Genomic DNA, 9771 nt, shown 5'->3' with positions numbered 1-9771 from the left:
GTGGTGTACTGTTCAGCTTCTGAACCCATGAACCGATTTCAACCAAATTTGGTGCACATATTCTTTATCTTGGAAAAAGGGAAGAGAGAAGGAAGTGGGAGAATGAACAAGAGAAAAGGAAGAAGGAAGGAAGAAGAAAAGAGAAGAAGGCTTTAGGCAAGAGGAAAGAAAGAAATGCATAGAAGAACGGCATTCAGCCAAATAGCCTAAATAGAACATGAAGACAAGCGAGTACAGCTGCCCTATTGAGAAACCAATCACACTGAACACATCGAGTTGCATCTATATATCGATCTATCTTTCTGTCAGTCTATCCGCCTATCGTCCAGCTAGTTTCATAATATTTACGGAACCGTCTCCACGAAAATGTCATATCTCTACGTATTCTTGAAGGATTCTCGATCTGCAGCCCGCAATGTTTGGCAAATTAGCTCTAGTTTAATAAGTAAACATTCTAACAAATTGATTTCGGAAATTGATTTAAAGTGCTCATCAAAGACAGTCACATTTACTGTATTTTGGTCATATTGATTGATTCGGGTCGTATTATCTTCTATGTCGTTCGTAATAGTTGTTTTTAAAGGTGGCTTATTGGGCCTGCGCAAACCTCCTGTCTCGTCGGAGGGCCGTCGTGTCAGATCTGTTTAGCGTCCCACCTAACACCAGGACTTGGGCTTGTGCGCTTTGAGCCTACTTGCGGATACATGCAGCTTTTTATAGAGGTTTAACAGGGCCCACTGTCAAACCCCACCACATCCTAGGCAGGCGCCACAACTCGCAGATAGCCTGGGGAGGGATCGTCAAGCCCTTGGACATAGTCCCTGCTGCCCCCTGCTGTGTTGCGTACCATCTATGGTGGGGTGCAGATGGCGGCCGGTACGTGGAGGAGGCGAATGAACCACGAGTTGCATCAGCTGTTGGGAGAACCATCCATCGTTCACACTGCGAAAATCGGAAGACTGCGGTGGGCCGGGCACGTAGCCAGAATGTCGGACAGTAATCCGGTGAAAATGGTTCTCGACAACGATCCGACGGGAACAAGAAGGCGAGGTGCACAGCGGGCAAGGTGGATCGATCAGGTGGAGGACGATTTGCGGACCCTCCGCAGACTGCGTGGTTGGCGAAGTGCAGCCATGGACCGAGCTGAATGGAGAAGTCTTTTATGTGCAGCACAGGCCACTCCGGCCTTAGTCTGATGATAAATAAATAAAATGATTGATTCGGGTCATATAGATTTGACACATGTTTGTATACCCGAAATAATCGTCAGTTCATAAATTCGTCTTCCGAATTCTCGAAACGGACTTCAGATTTTTGATCGGTAACACCTACATCTTGTAATTGTCGGAGGTCATGGTTACATTTATTTGGACGAAAATTGCACTATTATTGCACACTACGCATGAACGATATTATTACTGCACCCAAACAGCGACTGTGGCCCTAGATTTTCTAACAATTCTGTATAAGAACTGGACATATGCGAAATTGTTAGATTCTTAGTTATAATGTTAGAATGCTGACGAAGGGGAAGGATCGTTAATTGGACACCTACTTCAGAATGCTGCAGGGAACTCTACGACCTCTCATAGGTGCCACGGGAGGTTTTGGGATTGTGTGGGAGGTTATAACAGTAGGAATCGTTTTGGTAGAAAGAACTAAGATAGAAATACGAAGTAGGAAAGGGGCGAACCTGGAATTGAACCCACTACCTCCTGCTTATAAGGCAGAAGCGTAGCCACTGGACCTTCGAGCTCGTTATATGCGAAATTGTTAGATTCTTATACAAAAAATGTAAGCTCACAAACAAATATTGTAAGAAAAGCTTGCAAAACTGTAAGAACTCATACAAAATTTGTATAGGAATCTACAATTTTCGCAATTTACTACAATTTTCGCACTAACGCATTATCTTTTACAGTTATAACACTTTACAATTCTTCCATTTTCTTCCAGTACAATCAACTACATATTTAGATTATAGTGGAGGCACAGTAATTTCTTAAAAGAGGCTCATAGGTACAGTTTCTCAAGAATAGACACAATAATCTTTTAAATCGCTTTGTATTTAGCGGCAAGGTTTGATGCCCAGTTCTGTCTATAACATTTTTGGGTTGGAATTTTTTTTTCAAATTCCCTGGACTTAAAGAATCATTGGGTTAGTCACACTCTGGTACGAGACTGAAATGTCCAAGTGGGGATTGAAGAGGAAGAATAAAAATATAGCTTGAGAGTTGTAGTTGGGAAATCTTTTCAGTATATGGTTTCGTCATCTCATCATAACTAGTTTGATAAATGTCTATCTTCAAATCGGTTGTTAACTAAATAAACAAATGCAGAGTTAAACATTGATCAAATTTTGAATCCAAAAATGGTTCGGGGAAATGTGATAATCTAATTCACAGGCACACTATAATTGTCCGGACGTAGTATGGCGTCGCTTACACGCGCCTTTTTATCTATTCAGTGCAAGACAGCGTGCTATATTATTATTCACATGAAAAAAGTTGGCTTTTTATTTTGCCCAGTCTGGCAGCGAATGTTTTTCGACCTCCCAGGGTCATATAGACAGGGATACATGCTATCCACATAATATTTGAGTGCTGAAATACCAACTAGGCCTAAAAATATTCATAGTTAATGACTGTGAAAGTGCTTAAAGCTGTGAATCTCAGTTGAATAGAAATATAGAAGATCGCCCGGCCACATGAGTATGATCTGTTCTATAGACACGCATATATTTCACACACAACTTATAGCTTCATGCTGTTTTCTCAGTTCTATCGAACACCACCTTGTCTTATCAAATGTCCCAAGATGAATTTATTTGAGTTTCATTCGCCGACTCATTAAAAAAATCTAGGGGAATCCTTCCATTGTGTCTGCGCCAATATTCAAGATAATGTAGATGCCACCTTCCGGTTTTGTCAAGGAATTCCGTCTCGAGCTTTCATACCTGCTGGTGACAATCCACTGCTCGAAATTAGTGTACTGTACTGAATGCGACCTGAATCAGGGAATCCCAAACAATTCTCAATGCAATCTTTCAACAATAAATGAATGGTGATGGTGACTACTCACTGCTCGAAATTGGTGTATTATCTATTCGAGACCTGGCACAGGGAATTCCGAACAGTTCTCAATGCAGGCCCATAATCATAAATGGGTGATGATAATGTTCATCATAGTGGCCTTTCTACTACAACTACTTATGACAGTTTACAGAGCATCCCAATATGGTCAAAATTGATTTTTTTTTAAAGAAAAGCAAGTACTGTTTCAGAAGGAGAGACCTATATGGAAAAATTCAAAATATTTTTTTCAGAAGTGTGAAAATAAAGACCCCCTGCTCCCAGAAGCTACTGTGAAAATTTCAGCCAGATTGTGGAAGAAGTGGATGCTCAACGAGCATGAAGTTTATATGGATAAAATAGACTAAATATATCGTAAAATGCATACTTTCCACTTTTGAGGAGATCGTAGTGTGCCAAGTTCGCAGGTGAACGTATAAATTTTTCGCTATTTTTGTCTGAATTTTATTAATTTTTATATGAAGTGTTTCTAGTTGAAACTTAAGTTGAAGGTTTTCCCGGTGAGTTTGTGCCATGATGGATTATAACTACAAGTGCACTATAGAAAATGTTATATGTAATCATATAAGTCGTCGTTCGACATACAAACAGTTATTTTTACACTTCTTTTAATATGATTGCTGTTGAAATGCACACAGGGATCGATTCTATCATACAGAGATATTGCACAGAATTGATCTGCGTATGCAGAAGAAAGTCTCGCATTTAGAAACATGGATGCGTAACTGGATTGAGCGATTTTCCTTTGTCAATGTTTTCTAATCAATGTATTGAATTGCAGTAGTTAACCTAAGAAGTGGATTTAATCGGGGTCTCAGGAGCGGAGCTGTTCGGCGATTATTTTTTGCTAAAATTTTTCCCTTTGTTCAAATGTCAATCTTACCTCAAATATGTGTGTTCCAATTTCGCATAAGGTAATGACAAACCTCCTTTCTTTTCAATTTCTTACATAATTGTTGTAACTTTTAAATATCAATAATGGCATCCATAAAGGTGACCAAAGGTTAAAAAACTAAATAAAAACATACTCCATATATATAACCCACACAAAAGAAAGTAATGAAAAAAATAAACGACATGTAAAATGAATGTAATTTAACAAAATATGTTGTTTAGATAAGAATTCGAGATAAAATAAGGGTTGATGGTTGACATTTAGCTTTCCGATTACTATCAATGTGGTTGAACAGCCGTAAATATCTTCTTATTTATAATCTTAATCTCTCGATTCAAATTGAAATAAAAAATCACTCACTTTGAGCGATTGATTGTTTATCTTCGCGAAGGATGAACAACTGAACAAGATAAGGAAATGCTAATACTGTTGTATAGAAGTTGCATAGGTCACATCACTTTCCATAATGAATCCCAATCTATGTTACTGATTACCCCACCCAACTAACACAGCTTCCTTCCCGTGGTAATTGTGGAGATGCAGAGGTATTCTCGGTCTCTAGTAGCAACAATAACCACATACTAACATTCCTTCCCTTTCCCAACTGACTGTAAGGACTTGGCCGGCGCCGTTATTGATCAACATTTGCGAGCTGCTGAAACGTGCACTTCGAGAATTGATGGTAAATCCCAACCACTATTCACTTGGATCGAAATGCAATTTGCACCAGTTCTGATCAATCACGGAGTAGCAACCATTGATACGTACACCCAACCGGCGGTTGTTAGATTTTCCAACAATTCTGTATAAGAATCTACCAACACCTGTATAAGAACTGAGCATATGCGAAATTGCTAGATTCTTATACAAATATTGTATAAGAATCTAACAATTTTGTAAGCTTTTTTTACATTTTTTGAATAAGAATCTAACAATTTCGCATATGCCCAGTTCTTATACAGTTTTTGGTAGATTCTTACACAGAATTGTTAGAAAATCTAACAACCGCCGGTTGGGTGACAGTCTGTCTAAGCTAAGCTAAGCGGAAAATACATACTTTCCACTTTTTTACCTTTAGGTGGCACTGTGGTCATTCAATCCCGCTCATTAGTGACATTTAGGGGAACGGTTCGGCGCTTCATCCCATAGCTCCTATTTCCATGCCATCAAAAACAAAGCAAGGAAAAGGGATTTGATTTGTTTCTTATTTTTGTGATTTTTTCATCAGTGAGCACGCGGGTTAGCAAAAAGAAGCGACAAGATTGGTGTTGTATTTCTTTGTTTTTTGATAAAATCACTCGCTTCTTTTTGCTAACCCGCGTGCTCACTGGTGAAAAAAATCACAAAAATAAGAAACAAACCAAATCCCTTTTCATTACTTTTTTTTATGGGATGGAAATAGGAGTTATGGGAAGAAGCGCCGAACCGTTCCCCTAGGGCACAGAAAGGCGAGGTGCGCAGCGGGCAAGGTGGATCGATCAGGTGGAAGATTTCTTGCGGACCCTCCATAGAATGCGTAGTTGGCGACGTGTAGCCATGAACCGAGCCGAATGGAGAAGACTCTTATATACCGCACAGGCCACTTCAGCCTTAGTCTGAATAAATAATAATAAGAGCAGATTTTTGGCTAGAAATTTTGATTTTTATTGGCAACATTAAACTAAACTCTCGTCCTTCAGAAGCAATATGAACAACCACTGGAAAACAGCGCACCAAAATATCAAAACCCACCCGGTTCCCTAGTGTTGAATTAGATCTAAAATTTAACAACATACTATGATAAACTTGTCATAAGACGAGTTTAGTACTATTCCATCGACTCGACGGGAGAACCATCCATCGTTTACATAGCGAAAATCGGAAGACTGCGGTGGGCCGGGCACGTAGCCAGAATGTCGGACAGTAATCCAGTGGAAATTATTCTCGAGCAAGGTGGATCGATCAGGTTAAGGACCAATAATTCATAGGAGAAGATTTCCTCATAACTCTTGAGCAAGAAATTCCCCAGAGTTGTTAGAGAGAGAATGATCTAGAATTATTAGGATGAGGTGAGTAACTCACCAGGATCCTCGTACGATAAATTCCTCCAAACCCCTTAAGGAGGAAGTTTTTGTGTTAATTAGTGCCTCGAAAGTATGGTGCAAAAAGTCGTCGTGGAGCAGCTGGCGATGGATTAAAATCAAAGAGATGAAACACCGCGTTTAAATTGGAATACATACACCAGAGCACCTGGAAGAGAAATTTTCCAAAAATACTATTGTAAGAATATTCTACAATTTTTGTATAACAAGTTCCTAGAATTCCTGGAGATGAATTTCTTTAAAATATCTGGGGGACATTTCCAGAGAATTCTAGAAAAAGGAATACCTGGAATGGGAGGGAGGGGTTTCTTTAGAAATTTTGGTGGAATAATTCCCCATAATTCCAGAATGGGCAAGTTCTCAGAACTCCTGAGAAAGGAAATCCCTAGCATTCCTCGAGAAGGAAGTACCCAGAATGATTGGAAAATCAAAGCAGGGGCAGGAGCAGAAATTTCCTGGAGTCCTAGAGAAATTGTTCAGAATTCAAGAAAAAATGCAATCCGCAGGGGGCTAAAGCTTCCTGAAATTCTTGTAGGGAAAAAATCATAATTCCCGAAAGTATAAATGATCAGAACTCCTGGGTAGGAATGCTCAATAACTCATTGAGAAGGTATAATCCTGTTTTCTTGAAATGTGAGTTTCCCAGAATTCCCAAAGAAGGAATTTCGCAGAATTTCTGGGGGAAGGAGTTTCCCTGAATCATGGAATCAAAAATTCTTAACCTTCCCGGACTCACAGTCTCGTTTCTGCTGTGAACGAGAAGCGTGCTTTTTTCGAAGGTGTTGTACTTTTTACAACGGCGCAAGTAACCGAAGGTGGTATGGTAATTCCTCAAAATTCTTATAATGGGAAGTCTTGAACTCCCGCAAATTCCGCAGAAAAAAAATTGTGGTAGATTCTCCAGCTAAAAAGGTAAAAATTATGTAAACATGTATTCATAAATATTTCTAGCTCTTTTATGTGTGAAATGGCTCAATGATCGTTTTGTCACTGCCTGAAATGATAAGCTGATCACCGTATCGAACCATCTGATGGCACATTTCATCATGTCTGTAATTATTTGGTGGGGTTTCGGTCACCGTAAAACTTTATATTTTCTGATTTGTTGATTTTTATCGGTGATGAAAAATACACAATTTCCGTTTTTAATAACGTTTCGGCTTACTCCAAAACGATAAACATATTTGGCAATTTAGTGGCGTAGTAAGAAAATTTCGTTGTTGGAGAGGAGAGGGACTTCTGTATTGAGTTCGATAAGGCAACTAAGAATTATATTTCTACCGACTTTGTGTCCCACGCCATTGAAATACAATGATCCAGAATCTTTTTATTTTTTAAGCTTCTCTCGAGCAAGTAAAATATAAAGCGCAACGGATCGTTTTCCAATTTTGAAGATAATTAGAAAAGACTCATCCCTACCGATATAGAAAAAATATGCATCCCAGTTCATACAAGAATTGTCTGGAGTATAGACCTTGCGCTCCTTGAGAGCGGCTTCAGTTTTATTTCTACTCTCGGTGTGATCGGACGTATTATCCATAGTGCTTTGTACTTGAGACATTGTTTCGTATCTCTATTGTTCCTCTTGATTTATTATCGACTGTCAAACTCGCAGCATCGATCCATCACCGGCAGCCGCTGGTCATAAACGGAATAGTTCCGTTGCTACATCAGACGGTGAGGAACCAAATGGACCTTACCAAAAACGTCGCCTCTCACGGATTCTCGGAATTCTGATTCCTTGATTAAGTTTTCGATCATGGATAAACCACTCGCCACATGTCATCAAAGCTCTAACCTCAATTTTAGTTACAATGTTGCTACCGCAAACTCGTTCGCCACATTGGCTCACAGTGATCCCACTGCGCTACCCAGCACCCAGAAGCAATCCGCGAAAAATGGTAAGGAGAAGATTCCATTGGTCACGATTACAGAGACCAATATCCCTACTGTCCAGGGAATCGCCCTTAAAGCAGGAGTTTCAATGTTCAATGTCAAACGAACATCTACTGGAGTCAATGTCTGATGAAATATGACCGTCGATGAAATCTCCGAAGCCCTCAAGGAAGTCCAAGTGTTTCCAAAGGAAATCCGAAAAATGACGCTTAAGCAAAAACGTAACGATGACCACGCGCTATACCTACATTACTTCAACAAAGGGAGTGGTCAATTGAATGCACTCAGGAAAATAAAGTCGATAAATCACTGTATCATGGAGGTGGGATTTCTATTCCGCCAGAACAAAGGGACCAGTCAGTGTCGGAATTGCCAGATATTTGGCATGGATCAATGCAGTGCTTCCGTCAGCCACGATGTGTCAAATGTGATGATGTGCACAAAACAGTGGACTGCCCGCTATCTGCCGGCCGTGAGGACAAGACCGTCAAGCTTCCAAAAGAGCAACTATCCTGTGCAAACTGTGGACTGCAGCACAACGCTAATTTTCATCAGTGTGTCAAACGTCAAGAGTTCGTAAACGCCAGAAATCATCAGTTGCTTAAGCTCAAGCAACAAAGATCACGTCGGGATGGATTCCAGTACCGCGCCGAAGATTTCCCACAAGCTGGCCCTTCAGGAGAGATACACCAGAAACATCGTAGTCAACGCGTTCCCCTGTATTCCTCTATTTTGTCCCAGCATGAAGTCACCCCGGCTCGTATCCCCCCGCATAATAACAGGTACACGAATCATACCTCAGAAAACAACCTTTTCACACCCGACGAAATTGTCAACATCGTCACTGAAGTTTTCTCGCGACTGAATTCTTGTACAACCAAGAGAGAACAGATCAGAGTTATTTTCAAAATTACCGCCCATTACTGTTTCTCTTGCAATGGATAATGTGGCTAAAGGGCTATCCGTTTCATTTTGGAATGCCAATGGCATTCTTAACAAATCTCATGATTTTTTCCGATACATCATCAGCAATTCAATCGACGTCTCCCTCATATGTGAAACCTTCCTTAAACCTGATATTAAACTCTCTCACCCTGATTTCAAAATCTATCGTTTGGATCGAACAGTTCGTCGTAAAGGTGGTGTTGCGATTATTGTTCATTCCTCTATTGCACATTCGTTGCTCCCTTCCTTTGACCTTCAAATAGTTGAGGCAATAGGCATAGAAGTAATTAAGGGTATGCGATAACACACTTTTTCCTAACGAAACGAAACGAAATTTAAAATGTCTATGTTGATTCGGATCGAAACGAAACGAAATAAAGATTTCTTTCGATACTTCGAAACGATACGAAATGAGGGTTCATTTAATTCGAAATTTTTCGAAACGAAACGAAATTTTAATTTTTTTTTCCGCGGAATTTTTATTAAATTGTGTACGCAATTCTGATTTCACTTTTTCAAGGTCGAATAACAGTTTTGCGACCAAAAGAGTTACAATAACCGAAAAGGCAATCTGTGATAAATTGCCACATTCTCGCCGCATATACCATTGGCGATAAGACAATACCCCAGCATTTGTGCCGCTTTAAAAAAAATCATCGTGGAGCGTGTGCTCCCGAATCTGATCAATTTTATATCAGTTTTATATCAGTAAGTATATAAAAATAAATAAATTGTGGGATTTTTCATATACGGATTCAAATTTCGTTTAAAACCTTAGTTCACTTAAGAATAATGTAATTATGCTAAAGCATACTTCATATTGTCTTGTCAGCGTGGACTAAGTACTGACTTAGTCAGAATT

The sequence above is a fragment of the Armigeres subalbatus genome, chromosome 2, assembly GCF_024139115.2.
Source record: "Armigeres subalbatus isolate Guangzhou_Male chromosome 2, GZ_Asu_2, whole genome shotgun sequence".
Classification (NCBI taxonomy): domain Eukaryota; kingdom Metazoa; phylum Arthropoda; class Insecta; order Diptera; family Culicidae; genus Armigeres; species Armigeres subalbatus.
Note: the sequence above shows the minus strand (reverse complement) of the source record.